The sequence below is a fragment of the Poecilia latipinna genome, unplaced genomic scaffold (assembly GCF_001443285.1).
Source record: "Poecilia latipinna isolate Pla-1442-1.1 unplaced genomic scaffold, P_latipinna-1.0 Scaffold1825, whole genome shotgun sequence".
NCBI classification, from domain to species: domain Eukaryota; kingdom Metazoa; phylum Chordata; class Actinopteri; order Cyprinodontiformes; family Poeciliidae; genus Poecilia; species Poecilia latipinna.
Window position 1 is genome coordinate 13,502 of NW_015114441.1, and position 8,701 is coordinate 22,202.

General features: G+C 41.8%; 1 long non-coding RNA gene across 1 annotated transcript; it reads right to left on the reverse strand.

Moving 5' to 3' along the window:
• Positions 1-513: 513 nt before the first annotated feature.
• On the reverse strand, positions 514-7,150 carry LOC106934557 (uncharacterized). The gene is made up of 3 exons (XR_001421722.1): positions 6,798-7,150; positions 3,541-3,635; positions 514-895 (listed from the first exon to the last, which is right to left on the reverse strand). It is a non-coding gene; the product is annotated as an uncharacterized LOC106934557 (long non-coding RNA).
• Positions 7,151-8,701: the final 1,551 nt, after the last annotated feature.

The following is an 8,701-nucleotide window of genomic DNA, read 5'->3' on the forward strand; positions in this document are numbered from 1 at the left end:
GCAATATTTCAAAAGTTTCCTCAACATTTCCATTATAATTGGATGGAAAGAAAGCCAATGCTTCTGCTTTTATTGTGGAGGCAACATACAAGGTCTAGCTCAGTAGGAATCAAATGTGTCAGCCAGGAGCAGAGGGAGGAGATTTGGATAATTCTGTGTACAAACTGCTCATGGCCCTGCTTTGTTTTACATTCATGCTCATATGATACCAGATATCCCATCTTGACTCCTGCTTCATGTCTGGTCCTAGCAGTGTATTGGTTAAGTGGCTTATTGAGCTGCTGACAGCAGCAGCCAGGCTGACTTCCAACACACAACTTATTTCAAGTCTTTGATTGCAAGGGTGGCTGCTTTCTGTGAGTGAACAGTGCAGTACAGTGAGCATACTGCACATTACCCAGGATAAACTTTGTCCAAAAAAGCCCATTTAACACTGAATGTAATCTGGTCATCCTTTAGGTAAGTGATCTCTCCACACGTGCAAAAAACTGCAGTAATAAAGTACAGTTCAGCTTCATTCTTTCACCACAGACTATATTTGGCTCTCCATTTTTTATTTGTTTCCATGGTAATGAGCATTGCACCGTGTACAGCTGGAGCCCCGGGTATTTTCCAGAAGTTGAAACGACAGAATGGCTGCCCCTAAAGCCTGAGCAAGCTTTTCCACATCAGTGTGGGTTTGTGAAGTGATCATTTCCACTCCACTGAGTCCAAGAATCACTGTCTGTTAATCACTGGCCTAGTTTTCCCTTCCTGCCAGCCTGTCTTGCCACCGAACACAAGATCCACAGCCACAACATCTGGACAGCGTTTCACTTAAACTGCCAATGATTTCAGGGATGTTGTTTTGCATGACAAATGATCCAGATGGGTTATTGACTTCGGTCATGTAGTGCTGGGAGAAAAATATGGAAGAAAAAAAAAAATTACATATCACAGTCAGAGATTGTGCTAGATGATCATTTTGTGCTGTCATTTTAGCTGACAGCACAAAACCCCCCGTCATATTCCATTTTTACCCGTCAAATTAAAATTGATATCGACATAGGCTATTCAATTGCATTTAATTTTTATGCGGTTTAATTAACATTCAGCAAGCTGCACACAAATCCAGATTCCATCACACATAAAGCAGATGAACACAAACAACTTTTTCTCCGTGGTGACAAACCCCACTAACTGTGGCCTCAATAACTTATAATAAATTAAACGTCTCCACTTAAGTTATGGGCACTTTGCCTGCTGGGGTCTGAACGTCACAACGTCCTCCTGGTTCGCATCTGGAGCAGAAATCAGAACTAGTTCATCAGAACCCCGAGGCTGAATTAAATCCAACATATTACTTTAATCACAATGTTACTACTTTAGTTCACCATTTGAGTAAGCAGTGCGACTTCTCCAGTTTTTAGCTTTTGTTCCTCCTCTTAAGAGATGGGACAATTGGAACGTTTCAAACTCGCTGCAACACAGACGTGATGGAAGATCCAACCAGTGTGTTATAAGCCTGACAGCCCGCCATGCTTTATGCTAGCCCCCTCGCCAGGCCAAACGTTGCTTGTTTTTGTTATTAGAAAAATGAATAATCCAAATAATAACATTTTTATTTTTTTATTAATTTGAACCGGATTGTAAGCGTCTCTGTTGCTCTAGCGGAGCAAATTTATTCCTAAAAGATAAGTTTTTGCATGTAAAGCCGGGAGAGATTTAACTCATCATACAGGGCCGGTCCAAGGCTGTATGAGGCCTTGAACAGAATTTGACTTGGGGGCCCCTCTTGCTGCTAAAGTCATCAGCACCTCTAACAGCTTCTGTGTTAGATTTAGTGAAATCTGGGAGACGGGGAATAGTTTAATTGGCCAACATAAAAAGCAATAAGTTATAATTGCAGTTTATTCATTTGTATTTCTGAACAAATAGAGCTGAAATTCAAAAACTAAACTCACAGCATCAGATTGCAGCTATGGTAACAAAACAATCTACAAAGATTGTTCTTTGAATTTTTACAAAGTAACNTTGCCAGCTCCTTAAAATCTTAGATTTAAAAGTTAAACAATTTAAAATATTTTATTTTATGTATGCTGAAACCATTAAATCAAATTTAGCAGCATTGATATTTCCAATAAACAAATGTTACATTTATATATCTGTGGTCTGTGTTAAAATATTAACATTTAAGGGCCCCTGAAGGCCTGGGGGGGCCGATGGAGCCGCTGACTTAATTTGGATTAAACAGAAGTGCAAATAATTGATATTCATTTTAATTGTATTTTTTTATTTATTATTTTCAGACTAGCTGTGAGTTTAAATCACATTTTACTAGCAAAGTTTTCCTGTTACTTTTTCTGTCTACTTAACATCTTTTAATACAAAAACACGGTAGGCCCCCTCTGCGCCCCGACTACTGGACTGAGCAAGTTTTCTGGGGGAAACCATGTGGCCCACTTGATAGTGTGATTATGCATTCACACCTCATACCAGGCCAACAAACTGGAGTTGGATTAAAACGGACCGAACATGGTTGGTGTGAATGCACCCTAAAAAGCCACAAGTTAGTGCACACTTTTTGCTCTGACATCTAACATTGCTCATCTGTGAAAAAGCTACATGATTCTCCATTTCTCCACAATGAGTCCACCTACAGCAAGTGCGGGAGGTAAAACATCAGCTTTTAGTCATTGTACTGTATCCATTTTACAGAAAAGAATGGAAAACACAAACTATTCTCAGTTCCGACCCAAACCAGGTTTCTAAGACCGCCCAAGATTACTGCAAAAGCAGGTCTGGTGGTTTTGCACAGTTCCTCTAACTTGTCCCCATCAGCTACCATCAGCTCAGCGAGCCAACCATTGGACCACAAGATGGATGGAAACAGCCATGGCAACCAGCACAGATCAGATTTCCCCTCCAAGTTTACTACGAGATGGTTCAGCTCTTCTCAGCCCAACCGCATGAATCAAATATTTTGCTCTTCGTCATGCAGCTGCTAATGGTGGGAGGAAATCCCCTGCTCCTTTGAGACTCTCTGCACACTAAAGCCAGCATGTGCCTACTGAGCCAGTTCCTCTCTGTGTGAGGGTCTGCAGCAGGTATCAGTCAGCAGTGCAACACTCAGACAGCAGGGAGCGCCGGCCCATGCTGCACACCTAATTATCAAGATAAAAAAAGGGAAATGCTGTGAACAGACGCTCGCCGCAAGAGAAACAAACCACTCCACTGTTCTGCCAGCCGCTACCGCTGGCATCTGCGTGAGTCAGACACTATTTGAAGAATGAGTCACACAAAGCTCGACCTGTTGCTGTGGATGAAGGCAGGGGAAGTTTAAAAAAGGAAAAGAAAAGTGAATTTACAGCTGAAGGGAGTGAGCTGTGGTTAGACTGCAGCTGCATTGACTTTCTGCTGCTACAGACATGATGAGGCTGCAGAGGCGTGAGAAAGCCTGTGGCTGCAAAGAGGAAGTTGTTCTGAGGGGTGACGCTGCTAAAACGTCTTCCCGCTGAGACGCGGTGCCTGAGGACTTCTCCTCAGATGCTAGTTTCTTACCCCGGGCAGACAGCTTCTTGGTGTTGATGATTTTGGCAGCATACTCATGTCCCGTGGAAATCTTCATGCACCTCTTGACAACAGAGAAAGCTCCCCTACAGGACACAAAGTGTTGCTGGTCAGAAGTTGTGAGATCAAACATTTGCTGCATGCTCTGAACTCACATGGACAGGCGCTTCCTTGTTTTCTGGAATTCTATGGAAACAAGTTCCTGAAAGATTGCATTTAGCGCTGGTGAATAGCTGATGGGTTAATACTGCATTATAGTAATCCATCACTGACTACATCAGTACAATAAAGTAGCAACCACATGACACAAATTAAAAACCTTTGAGCAAAAAAGGGACTAACAAAAACCTAGAAAACAGGCTAAAACAGAAACAATCAGATCTACTGCGCTGTGGCAGTCCTCAGTTTTATTCCAATCAATTTCAAAATATATTTATTAAAACTAATACTTTTCCCAAAGAAATTAGACAAATAACTGAATAATAATGTGAAGTAGGCTTGAACCGGTTACTATTAGACAGTGGACTCGGCCTGTTTGCGGTTCAGTATTTATGGATTTTGACGATTTTTTTCATATAGCTCATGTCAGATAAATAAAAACACAAAGTTGCAGTGCTACTTGAAACACTATTGGCTGGCATTTTCATAGCGGCCAATACAGGTTTGGCCAATTGGCTGTACCCCAAAGAGTGGCAATAAAAAAAACCAAAAAAAACATGGATATTGGCTTCTGTAGTAGAACCAAAACACTTTACAATTACATACAACATGTTTAAGGAGCTTTCATTATGGCAAATTTTACTCATGTTATATGATTCAAGAAAAATTCTGCATCTTTAAAAGACACACAAACTTAATTATAAGACCAACTTCCATAAACACAGACATGAACTAATCTAATCCCATCCCTGAAAACAATTCAACTTATAAATGTGTGCATATTAAAGTATATTTGGGATTTCATTAAAATATGCAGAAATAATTGTTTTCAAAGGTCTCAAGTATCTGCAGATTTTAGCTATTTGAGGGCAACTATGGTCTCTAACCACCGCGAATACCAGGGGTTCAATATATCACGGAAAATAAGGTTTTACAAAGTTGCAAGCAGCATATGCGTTTAGGGCTGCGCAACATATAATCCAGGGCTGTCGTAAATGAATATTTTAGTAATCAAGTAATCTATTGATTATTCTTACGATTAATAGGGTAATCGGATAAAAAAAGACAAAATAAAACATTGGTAAATCTAACATAACAGCAGTGTTGCCATCAGTCCAATTTTTCACATTTGAACTTCCCTAACAATAACTTTTCTGTAGTTTAGAAAATTAACTTGTAACAATAAAAGCTCACTTTCTAAGTTAAACTGAAGAAAAGATACAAAAATTATGTTGTTGTTCAATGTAATAATAAAGAGAGAGGCTCACAAATACAGTGCACTAAATAATAAAACATAATATAACGAAGCTTCGAGGCAGATCAATTTTCCTTGAGGAATTTTAATAATCAAGGTCCTGGAATCGTTTCAGCCCTAATATAATCACAATATTGGGGTCCATCACACCAGCTGTGTTTAATCTGCAACTCAAGCTTATTTGCCTAAAAAGAGGCAAACACCACCTTTGTTTGAGGAAGTGTGAATGCATAGTCAAACTCTCCTTTTTTCCCTTTATTTAACCATCGAGATCCAGATCTCATTTTCAAGAGGGGCCTGGGCAGAAATCTGCAACTCTGGCCAAAAAAGCAACTTCTGGTCCACCTACAAACCTAAAGTGAACTATGGTTCACCCTGATCTCTGGTGCACTTTGGACCTGTGTGTCCCAAGCCTCCCATAGGCCACCAAGTGGACTATACATCAGGGCATTTTGGGCAAATATAACCAAAAACAAACATGTGGTTGTAGCGTTAGCAGGGGAAATGTTTTGTGGAAGTTGAGGTTTCTAATATGGGTGACATGGGCAAGTGCCCAGGGCCCCCCACCCTCCAAGCCCCATCAACAACTTTGTTGGGGAGTGTCTTAGGTGTTTAAGGGCCACACCCTCATGGTGGGAAGGGTGGTTCACCAAGGCGCCACACAAACCAGGACCACCACTGCTTCAAGCTACAAACACTAAAATCTGATGCCACTCCATTTTTGTTTACATTTCGTGAAGATGGAAGTTGTGCTCGGTGTCTTGTTCAGTTGTCTGCATACTGTCTCCCGTTTTGGCTGGTAAACTACCATATTTTATCCCTTGTCCTGCCCTCTTCCATGATTACAATTTTTCCGTAAATTTTACAGTATAATAATACCCATCCATCCATTTTCTGTACACCCTTGTCCCTAGTGGGGTGCCTATCTCCAGCGAACCTTCTGGGCAAGAGGCAGGGTACACCCTGGTTGCCAGTCCATCGCAGGGCAACACAGAGACAGGACAAACTGTCACACACACCTAGGGAAACTTTAGAGATTGACTTGACAGTCATGTTTTTGGACTGTGGGAGGAAGCCGGAGTACCCGGAGAAAACCCACCATGTACAGGGAGAACATGCAAACTCCATGCAGAAAGACTGGGGCCGGGAATCAAACCCAGAACCTTCTTGCTGCAAGGCAACAGCTCTACCAACTATAATAATATAATAATTTCAAATAAGAATTTCTGGACCTCTCTAAACTGAATTAAGTCTCTAGCCTCGCAAGCCTGCAGCAGTTTGGGAGGCAGTTCTGCCAAGGTTAGTGCAACAGCGAGATAAAATAGCATACAAAAGTGTTTTTTAGTTGCACTTTGTGAGTTAAACTTTCAAACTTCTATCCATGCAAGCTGTTCATATATTAATTTTCATCGTGAATTCCAAACCTACTGAATCGCAATCCTGAAGACAAAGCGAAACAATAAGCAGTTCCTTAGAAAGTGACCTCTCACCCCAGGCAACAGGAGCGTCTGATGCAAAGGGCAGAGACTGGAGAACCACGCCCTCCTGGAGCGACCAGCAGCTCCAGTTCTGTCCTGATTCAAACACCTGAGTGGCCGCAATCAGGTCAGCTCAACCCGTTCACAGCTCTAACGTGTTCACGTTCCAGAATCGGAACAGAAACGTCAGATTCAAAAGTCCTCCTTTGATTACGTGAACTAGAATAAAGCCGAGTTAGGAGTGTCCCCAACACCTTAAGAGACTCTAAACCGAGATTTAGCGAGGCGTCCTGCTTCCATAGGTGGACTCCGGTAGAACATTGTACTGTACCACCAAAATAATGAACAGAACTTACTTTCCCAGCTCCTCGTACAGTTGGTACTCATCAGTGAACCTGGTGCAGGTGGTTGAAGCCATGTTCAAGTGAGCGGGGAAACTGAAAGCTGTCCTAATACTCTGGGAGACTTTCCCCTCCGTGTCCTATATGTCACCTGGTCCTATTTCGGAACCGCCGCCGCCAAAGAAAAGACAAGAAATACAATTAGGCTGAAGAGTTGCGGCGCAATCTCTACTCCCAGCTCCAGGTTCGTGAACCCCCCGGCTCTCACAGGGAAGAAGCGACCTGCTGTTGTGGCTATTTCTGCGCTGATACTTTGGATCCGTTCAACACAGTCAAGACTCACACACACACACACCTCCCCATATCCGGTACTGACCCAGCAAAATAAAAGCACACAAGAAAGAACATGATACTAAGAGCTGCAGTAGGACCAGGCCCGGCGGCATGGGCGGGCATTGGGGACATTGCCCCCCCCCCCACAGAATCAGCCATGCACCGCCCCCCCTCACCCCCCCGCCTGGACTGGAAGCTGTTTGTTGTTTTTGCCTTAGAATGGCCAACTCTCTGTTATTCCTGTGTCCATTTGATACACTAGAATCACGGCAGCAAACCAGCAAAACGCAAAGAACTTTGCACAATTTTTCCTCCAAACTAACCAACTGAGTTGAGTGAAGCTGTTGGATGCAGGTGATGTTAGGTAAAGATGACTAGCTAATATCAATACAGAACCTTAAGCTTGTTAACAAGTAGCCTGTAGGCTACTGATGTTGTCTGTGTTCAGCTACGTAGATTCATTTTGCCCCCCTGCTAAACTCATCTGGAGCTGGAGCTGACCAGCATTGGAATCATTTTTAGTTAATTTTACTGTAGATTCAGTTGACTGTAATGTGTTTCACAGAGGAACAACGCTTTACGTCTCATTACCTGACAGGCATAGATATGGGTTTTCTTGGTTTTTTAAACAGAGAAAAAAACGCTATACTCAATAGTTATACCTCAATATAACTATTGAGGTATATTTTAGAAAGACAGTTACTAATTACACATTGTTCTGAAATAAATATAAAAACTATTCCATTTGACCTTTACATAATTCTGGTCTTAAGAGAGTTTATCAAAAATCATATCTTCACTAAGCATTGGCCCCCCAGAAAGGGGTGACCAGGCCAGGAAGTGTCCTGACCTCGGTCTTAACATGTTATGGTCCTAAGATCACTTTGATCTTATCAATCAAATTTTTTTGTAGCATATTTCAGCAGCAAGGCAGTTCAAAGTGTTTTACATCATAAAAACACAAACGTAGAAAGTTAAAGAACACACAGTCAGCAATTTACACATTATATTTTGTCAAGTTCCACCATTACATGTGAGAATGTTGATTAATGTTTAATTGATTATGTTTCAAAAGCAACTTTTAGTCTAGATTAAAAGGTACTCAGTGTTTCAACTGTTTTGCAGTTTTCTGGAAGTTTGTTCCAGATTTGTGGTGCATAGAAGCTGAATGCTGCTTCTCCTTGTTTGGTTCTGGTTCTGGGGATTCAGATCAGACCAGAACCAGAAGATCTGAGAGGTCTGGAAGGTTGGTACAACATCAGCAGATCTTTAATGTATTGTGGTGATTTATAAATTAGTAACAGTATTTTAAAGTTTATTCTCTGAGCTACAAGGAGTCAGTGGAAGGACTTTAGACCTGGGTGATGTGATCTTCCTGGTTTTAGTGAGAACGCCAGCAGTAGTGTACTCTTAGGGGGGCCCCTGGTGATCGCGATAGGTCACGCACACTTCACGGGTAAAATGAACTGCCTTGCAGTGTGCAGAGTGCATCCAAACGTCCAAAGCTCTGGTAGAAGATAAGCAAGCAGAACAATGTCTCAAAAAAGGGCTTATCCTTTAGGGAGAGAGGAAAGAAAGAGGATGAA